Here is a 10,127-nt window from a genome sequence, read left to right on the forward strand (position 1 = left end):
TCTAGGTGTGGAGCCATCTCTCTTCATCTGGAGGACATAGCATCAGAGTTTTACACACACACAGAGGCTGTCTGGGTATTTTTGTATGGGACTAGCAGTTAGCCATAATATAGACAGATTGAGCCACTGTGTCACTGGCATTTTTCAACTCATTTCTGTCACTGTTTGTATCCACATATTCATGTCTGCATAAAAAAAACAGAGTGAGTGTTTATTAGATTGTCAGTTGTTGTAAAAAGGATAAAACATTTCCATTGTGCAGGGGGAAGCTGTGCTGTTTTGACATTCAAATACACAGCCTGAGTCGTTTTCAAAGCGCACTCACTGACAACAAGCCTTAATTAGATAAGAAACTCCAGATGTTTCTCAGTGGGCCAGTGTGATGTCTCAAACTTGGCCTCCCCAACCGAATCTGGGAGCAGCGCGCGGCACAGGATTTCCCTGAGGCACAGAGTAACCCTTTTATTCCTGCCAGCACTGGAGTGGCTTTGTTCGCGCATGACGTCTCTGTCTGCTGTCATGCTGCATCATGTGGAGAGTAAAAAAAAATAACATCTTCATACGCGCTGCGGCCTTTGTGAGTCAACTGTGGTCGACGCGGGCACTTCAAAATTCAGCAGCATTTGTTTTGCAGCCCCCACTGACACTGCCGAAACAAACTCAATATTTACAAAAAGAGCCCTTGGTTTTATTTAACTACCAAAAAATTGTTGTGTGGAGACGCACGTTTTGTTATTTATTTCGCTAATAATAATGGTGTGCGTTTTTTAGCTCCAGGGGTGACCTTTTCATTTAACGGGAGCTCAGTGGATCTTTTGGCGAATTCATTGATTTTTCATGGCTGCCCCTGAGGCCTGTTATGTTTATTGACTTTTTGGATCACAGAGTCCACATCCAGTCCGATTAATGGTTGGTTGGCTTGACTAAGGTGAGGCACCTGCACCGGCACCTGCTGCTTAAATCTTTTGGGTCAGAACCCCCCAAGCCCAAGGGGAGAGAGAAAACAGAACAGGGGAGCCATCAAATACTGGACATGCGTGTATGTGTGCTCGGATACCCATGTATTCAACCTGTTCTGGCCTCTGTCATGATCAATATCTGAGAGAAAATCCATGAGAAACCATTTAGCATATTCTTTGATCATCACTAATTCTGCCCTCCAAAGAACCTTTCCTATTGATGGTGCTCTGCTGGCTTTCTTCATTTGGATTCAATAGATTGAATCTGGAAAGTGCCTGACTCAAAAGCGAAGTCACATACATGAAGACCATGAAACACTTTCACATAAAAATACAAAAGAAAGCCATCATATTGTCATTTTAAAGCAAATGCCAGTGTTAAATACTGAACTACTTTAAATATGCCAGATCACTTTTTAATACCAAAGCATTCTGAAAGCATTCAGTTATTAGAGCTGGGGTGGCCATAGCCCGTAGCAACATGAAAGGGCTCCCAGCATGATCTGATGATAATCCCCACATATGGAAGTCTTTACGTTTCTGTTCATCCTGTCGCACAAAGGGTAATTACAGTGAGCACTATCAGGACACACTCTCTCCCTCTCTTTCTCATTCATGGTTCTAGATCTGGGAAATTTAGCTTAGCCAGTCAAAAATAATGTGTGATCCCTGTCAATAGGTTTGACCTGGCAAGAGACAAACCATAACACAATTTCTCACACACAAGTAGATATTGTTTTATCTCAATATGTAGATTAAGTCAAACTGACAGAGCTGTCATTTAGCTCATATTCACTGCCTCAGACTGACAGATTCAGTCGAATGGAAAGTGTAGAAGCTCAAGTATATTATTCAGGAGTACAGACAGATGTTACTAGACAGATGAACACACGAGAGCCCACATACATATTATTTGTCCAAACACACACTTATACACTTCACCTGGTACCCTCGTGAAGCTATTTAAATGTCATAGATTAAGAGGAAGCACTTTGGTGTGGAAGAGTAGAAGAGCAATGTAGAGAGAGAGAGAGAGAGAGAATGCTCATGGCTACACACCCACTCCCTCTCAGCAATGTCCTTCAAAACGGCTTCGCTGAATCACGACATCAAGCAAGTGCCATCGGAGAGTCACCGACACCCACTATCCCACTGTTCCCACATAGCCCGGGGGCACATTAACACACCCCAACCCAGAACAGATCATCCCCACAGGCAACTCTGCGTGATGACACCCCCACCTTCTTTTCTAACACGACAAAGTGTAAGTGTTAACGTATGCCGTGTGCATGTATTTTCACACAAGTGTGTAACACAAGGTGTTAGTCATTCCAGTTTGTTTGATATTGCTTCTAAAAGTGTTCAAATCTAACACTATAGCCATAGTGGTGAGTATCTGGGAGAGAGCTATGCCTGTAACACACAGCTCTGGTCAGCTTGCCTCTTAAGAATTACCCATGATGCCTACAGGATAGTGGCCTAGTTAACAGTTGGATGATAATCTCTTAGATTTGGCTGGTTATACTGCTGGTCCTGTCAGGAAAGCATTCTGCAAGCAGACATTAAATGAGAAAGGGCCGGCCTGCACCCGCTGCCCCTTTCTTAAACTCAACTTTGCTGTTTCCGACAGGACGCTGTGCGGCAACTCTCCCAAAAGCTCCCTGGTGAATTCACGCTTCACGGTGGGTAGTGTAGTTTTACCGTAGCGATAAGATCTGGCCACTACTGCAGCTGAGCCTGCTGGTGCGTGTGAGGGCAGAGGTGAGGCTCTCAGAGACTCAGTTTCTCATGTCTGCCTCCGGGGAGCCAGCAGAGCAGAGAAATTGCACCGTCATCTCCAACAACAGGGCCATTTTGTCCCGAGCTGAGGTTGTCGCCTGCTGGTGTAATATGTCTGGCAAAGAGCTGAATTTAGCCTTACATGCATATTCAAACTCAAAGTGATTTTTGTGAGAGTGTGTGTGTGTATGTGTGTGTGTGTGTGAGTAATTTGCAGGCACATCCGTCTCTCTCGTGACTCTCGTGTGTACTCTCTGGTTGTGCTTAAGCATGGTGAGTATTCATACACCAAATCCCATGTGGTGATTTGGCATTCTTCGCACTGTCCCTCATCACTGGGAATAAACAATACATTACAAATCTGCAGGAGGTCGAGAAAGCAGTAATTACCATGACAACATGATGGAACGGTATACTCAACAGGAGCACGTTTGAGAGAGTGTGTGTGTGTGTGTGTGTGTATTTGTGTGCAAACACTTCTCTCATGTGAGTCACAATGAAATCATCACCATCACAGTTTCTGGCACAATGCGCCGTATGTAGCACATACAAATTGTGTGTCTGTCTGTTTGAGAATATGTGTGAGCACATGTGTGAAGTATGTTACTATGTATTTGCATGTGTGTGTGACTGTATGTATATTTGTGAGAGTGTGTATGCGTGTGTGTGTGTGTGTGTGTGTAGGTGTGTGTGTGTGTGTTACACAAGGTCGTGCAAGCATGTGGAACACTGAAACACCACTCTCCATGGCAACAGCAGTGATGGCACAGTGCAGAGAACACTGCTGCAGGGACAAAGAGAGAGAGAGAGGGAGAGAAAGCCACTGAAAGACAAAATCTCAGAGAAAAAGAAGAAGAGACAGAGAAAGAGGGTAAAAAGGAAAGGTGGAAAAGCAGACCTGGCATGTCTGTGTGTGAGAACACAGCGATAAGAGGGCACCTTGACACAGATGTCGGCTGAGGATGACACGGCATTATGGCTTCAAGGAGAGAATGAAACCAGAGTCCACGCTACAACCTGAATGATCATCAGTCAGGGTCCTGTAATGGGCATCTTTTGGGGGAATGTGTTGGCATTAGGAGGGCGAGATTCTGGATGATGACAGTGATGGCAGCGCTGGTGCATTGAGATGTGTGAGACAGATGGGCCATGCAATAGGTCACATCTGGCACTGGGGGAGGAGAGAGAAAGAGTGGAAGAGAGAGAATGAGAGAGAATGAGAGGGAGGGAGAGAGAGAGAGAGAGGGAGGGAGAGAGATGAGGAGGGATGGGTTGTAGGACAGTAAAAGAAAAAGAGGAAACTGGACAATACAGCATATTAGTGCTCATCAGCAGAGCGTGTGTGTGTGTGTGTGAGAGAGAGGAAAAGATAGAGAGAGAGATAGAGAGAGAGAGAAAGAGAGATGGAGAGAGAGCTCTGCCATTGCATGTGATTCTCGTGACTGGATTAGGAACAATGAGCTCCATACAGACCGAGTGCTGCCCTCAGGAATGTGTGTTACAGCTCTGTCATATTCTCTCTCTCTCTCTGTCTCTCTCTCTCTCTCTCTGTGTTTCATTCTCTCTTTCTCTTTTTTTTTCTCTCACCCCTCCTCCTGCACCTCCCATTCACACGCCACACACTCATGACACGTATATAGTCCTCATGTGCAGTCCTGGTGCAGGGGGGGTTAAAGAAGTCTTTCCACATTGTGAGCATACGCGTGTGTGCGTGTGTGTGTGTGTGTGTGCGCAGCATCAGCTGTAGTCAAATACAACACACTAACCTCTGAGGGAGGATTTATTTTACAGTAATTACTTTAAAAGCACTCACACATCCATTCTTTTCTCTCCAAATAATCTGTGCCGATTGTATGTGTGTGTGTGTGTGTGTGTGTGAGTGTGTGTGTGTGTGTGTGTGTGTGTGTGTGTGTGTGTGTGTCTGTATTGTTGTTGCTGCTATGACTGCACCCATGGAGTATTGGATGGGGGATTATATTATGTAATAATGACCTGTGTGTGTGTGTGTGTGTGTGTGTGTGTGTGTGTGTGTGTGTGTGTGTGTGTGTGTGTGTGTGTGTGGGCGAGATATGTGAGACTAGAGAAGGGCAGGTGACCGCTGACAGGTGACCTTCAGCGCACACTTACACAGCACGTCTCCCTTTCATTGCACGGACTGTGCCATTGCCTGGTAACTGTCACCACGGAGACAGCAGGGATATTCAGGTTAAGCTGGGCCCTAATGCACATCACAGACAAGAGTGCTGATGGGCTATTCTCATTCACACACTCTCTCTCACACACCACACACACACATACATACACATACAGAGTCGCACACACACACACACACACACACACACACACACACACACACACACACACACAAACCTTCACATGTACGATGTAAGATATGTGAGATATGAGCTATCTGACTTTTGTGGAGCAAACCTTCACCGAATCCCTGACCTCTAGCCTAGACTGTGATTTTGCAGCAGTGTCCAATGCACAAGTGACGGAGGCTCAGTGGAAGAGAGAGGAGAGGAGACCCAGACAGAAAGACAGCTGCTGTTTACCACCATGTCGTTGATTATTTTCCACAACAGCTGGGACAGTCAGCATGCACTTCACAGGGAACGAGACAGTGATTGATTTTCAGACCATGTCTCTGCCCTTTCCCCCAATCTCTCTCTCTCTCTCTCTCTCTGTCTTTCTCTCTCTCTCTAAAACTCCCTCTATCTCTCTCTCTCTCTCTCTCTCTAAGTCTGTCTCTCCCCTCCTCTCTCACCTTCCTACTCAGTCTCTCTCTCTCATGCTGTTTCTTTTCTGTGCAGCTGGTTAGTTGTGAAGGCACCCCTTTTACAGATCCAGGTTCAGTGTGAGTGTTTGCACTCATGCTGATTGTGCTGTAGAGAAGATCCAGTGAGAGCTGCACCTGAATCAGTGACTAGGGTCAAGGCTAAAAGGGAAAGGCTGATCTGACCCACCAGCACATGCACAGCACATGTGACCATGCACTCTGGCCATGTGAGTCTCTCTCTCTCTCTCTCTCTCTCTCTCTCTCTCTCTCTCTCTCTCTCTCTCACACACACACACTCTCTCACTCTTTTTCTCTCTCTCTCACACACACACACTCTCTCTTGTAGACCACCCTGATGATTCTGATAATCAGACACCTGGACTTCATCTCATTTGTAATTTCAGTCCCAATACACTGGACTACTCTGAGTTCATTATTTCACACTTTTACAGTGCTTTCCATTTCTGTATGTCGGGTCATCTTGAAAGGGTTGCCCATTCTCCCTCCTGCCATGCTGTTGTTTCAGAGCCTATGACCTCTAGCACAGGAACAGCCTGTACTCTGTGTCAGTCTCTTTGTTCAGTGGAAATTTAGGGGAAGGGTTATGTAAGATAGCTCACACATCTTGTGAGTGTTAAAAATGAACCCGACAATCTTTGTTTATACTGTAACTTCGTTCTGTCTGTTGAATGCCTTCGTATTGCGTATGCTCAGTGGCAGCAAAGTTGTTCCTCTGTCTTCAAAAAGATCTTTCTTTCTTTCCCTCTGACCCCTTCCCACTCTCACTCTCTCTCTCTCTCTCTCTCTCTCTCACACACACACACACACACACACACACACACACACACACACACACACACACACACACACACACACACACACACACAACCCACAAGGCATTGCAACAATCCTCAGGCTGACTAGCTCGGTTAGCAGCATTGATCATGTGGCTATGTGGCTGTGTTGCACGACACACAAATTGTAAATGAGAACCAACAGTTGGTCAAGGACTCTTAAAGCTAATGAAAGGTCCCTTATCATTCAAGGGTCATATATGTCAGGGACGTCTTAAAAACAGAGGGAAATACACACAATATGAGTATGTGAGTGGGAGAGACACATTAAGGAGGGGTACATAGGGGGAGGGCACATGTGTGTGTGTGTGTGTGTGTGTGTGTGTGTGTGTGTGTAAATAGGTCGTGTGGTCTGTTTTGCAGCCACAGCAGCAGGGCGGACAGTCACATGCGTGAGGCTGGGGTCAGCGGGAGCAACCGATCACTGTATTTACTCTCCCCTCACACTGGGCTGTGGAATGAGATAGCTCAACAGCGCGGCTACAACCCTGCACCCAACTGCCCCAGTCCACCCCAACCACTACTCTAGCCTCCCCACCACACAGCATATAACCCTCAAATAAGTCAATAAAAATTCATCCCATATCCTATGCTTTTATTTCTGATCAAAAATTGCCCATATCCTTATTCCTTATGCTATAGCCTCACAGTATACAAAAGCATTTACCACTGGACATGCAAATGTTTAATAACTCCAGGCCTTTGGGTGTTTAGTAATCAGTGTATGACAGAGGGAGGGCAAAGGAATGCTTGGGCTGTGATGTACACTGAAATATGAGGCTACATTTTATATAATAAGCTATAGAGGCTATATCTTATTTAGTTCTCTGGACACTGAGAGGGCTAGGCCTCTCTGGAGTTTGATTATATTCTTCATTCAGTTATTTCATGATCCTGATCTTTCTACCATGAACTTACTGCACTTAGTCCCTGACCTTCTTATGCAAATTATCTCTATTTTTAAGTGAAGTGTGACACCACATACTGTGACAACACATTTAGAAGCAAAGATCTTAAGGGCCATTCACAACGATAACTATAACCATAACCATAAAAGCATCCACACTGACCAACGATAAGCAAAGTCTCTCCTTGTGTTAATGAATGTGATGGCTAAAATGTGATGGGTTCTGATTGGCTGTTAGCTCTTTATCAGTATCGAAATCGCTTTGAACGATATCATTCTTCATGTTGTTATCGTTATAATTTATGTGTTACGTCATTCATATTAACGAGAACGATCATTTTTTATAGTTATCGTTATAGTTATCGTTCTTTGTATGAACAGGCCTTTAGAGCAGGGCACTCTAGAATATTTGTTTAGAACTCTCAGTCTTTTAAAACCATATCAGATTCAGTTGAGTAGGCTCTTCTCACAAACAGCGTCATGTAGTCATTTAACATTTTTGTCTACAACCACGTCACAGGTTACTCATAATGACATGTACTACATGCTGCAGTCAGAGAGATAAGAAGATGAATTTATATTCTTTAGATGATAAGAGTCAGTAGCGAACTATCTATAGCTAACTATAATCTCAACAATAGCAACCAAGCAATCGGTTAATCTTAATCTTAATTGTAAAAGACAAAAACTTATTTCTCCATATATCCCCCTCAATGATTTAAGAGTCCATGTCCATGAGAGAACCAGGTGGGGGTGATACATGCTACGTCACCGATTTTGATAAAACTTGGACAGTTTGAAGGGTCCACCTAAAAACTCAAAAAGGCAAAATAGTTCAAAATTTGAAACAACCCACGGGAGTTAGGCCCCCGTCCTTGTTTTAGGCCAAAAAAACTCAAAAAAAGGCTCAAAATTGCATAAAATGTTGACATCCCTCCAGCTGTCAGATTTAAACACTTTGACCCACAGATAACAAATATTTATATCGGTGGTCAAAGGTTGAGGTCAAGGACCTTCCATTCTTTTTTCAAATTTGGTACAAATATTCACTTGCACTTTTGTCTTCATCATTCATCGGTGACCTCCAGAAGGATCATCAGTGGTATCTGGCATCTCAGACCCAGCTCCCTCCACACTCATGATAGGTTGTCTACCAACCAATACCGACACATTTTTTGGTAATTTGTCTTTTTTGCTATGGCCGAGCAAACTGCAATCCCTTGATACGGGCACCCACAAATACCAACATATTCTTCAGTTAATCATCTTTTTTGCTGTGGCCATTTATAATCCCATCAGCAACTATACAACAAACAAAACACCAACCCTTGATGAGGGCACCAAGAAGTACCACCAAAGTCTTTGGTCATTCCTCTTCTTTGCTCCCACAGTTTCTGATCCAATCAGCAACATAAACAGACCAACTGTAAGCCCTTGATGTGGGCACCCACAAATACCTACACATTCTTCAGTCAATCCTCTTCATTGCTGTGGTGGTTTATTATCTGATCATTAACATACCCAGTCAAACCGCAAGCCTTTGATGCAGACACCAACAAATACCAACAAATATTTAGATACCAACTACCAACTAATGTCACAAATTCTTCAGTCATTCCTGTTTGTTGCTATGGCCATTTATGATCCGATCAGCAACATACCAAGCCATATCATAAATTCTCAAGTCAAGTCAAGTCAAGTCAACTTTATTTCTATAGCTCATTTAAAAACAACTGAGTTGAACCAAAGTGCTTACAAACAAACATAAAACAATGACAATGGTACAACAACAATATAACATGGTGGAAAATAAATAAATAATTGAAATAATACACAAATTGGTCAAAAATAAAATAAAGAATAAAGAGTGTGTGTGTGTGTGTGGGGGGGGGGGGGTATTAAGGTAGATTAAAAGCTTGGGAGAAAATGAAAGTCTTTAAGTTAGACTTAAAGCAGTCAATGGTTGGAGAGGACTTAATATGTACAGGTAGGCTATTCCAGAGTTGGGGGGCAACAACAGAGAAGGCTCTATCACCCTTAGTCTTAAGGCGTGTTTTGGGTAGTGTTAATTTTGTCACCTATTTTTAATTTAGTCCTAGTCTTAATCTTGTGACGAAATCTCCTTTTTAGTCTTTGTCATATTTAGTCATTCAAATATCATTTTTGTTAGTCAAGTTTTAGTCTAACTAAAAGTCTAGGCCATTTTAGTCTAGTTTTTAGTCAAAAGAAAACTAAAGGTATCTTAGTCTTAGTCAGTTTTAGTCAACACATTTTAGTCTTTTTATAACAAATTATTTCTGATTACCATTTGAGTCAAATAGTGTTTCACACATCTCAATTGTCCAACAATATTGTGTGTCCACAGGGCTACTCGCCTGTTATAATTACTCATTCTGATTTTTGTCAGTCAGTATGTTTACATGCACAGGTAAGTCGAGCTTCAGTTATAGCTCGGCTGGGATTTGACCATAGACAGTAAAGATTTGACTGGACCACTGTCATATTCGTAGACCAGTGTTTCTCAAAGTGTGGTCCGGGAATCACTGGTGGTCCCAAGCTATGACGGGCAAAATATAATATAGATGAGTTGCTTGCAATATTGAACCAACTTAAAACAGTAAAACAGTTCTACAACACTGTCTATGTAAGATATGCCAGTTTAAATCATACAGTATGAATCCACACACACAATAAGCAAAGTGCAAAGACAATAAGCAAGGTGGTTCAGTGAGTAGGCCTATAGTGTAGACTAATTATAGGCTACTGTTGAAGTAGGTATAATCTTTTTTTTTTTTTAGCTAGGGTTAGTTAATGGTCCTGAAACTGAAAAAAGTTTGAGAAACACTGTC

This window comes from Alosa alosa, chromosome 2 (assembly GCF_017589495.1).
Source record: "Alosa alosa isolate M-15738 ecotype Scorff River chromosome 2, AALO_Geno_1.1, whole genome shotgun sequence".
Lineage (NCBI taxonomy): Eukaryota > Metazoa > Chordata > Actinopteri > Clupeiformes > Clupeidae > Alosa > Alosa alosa.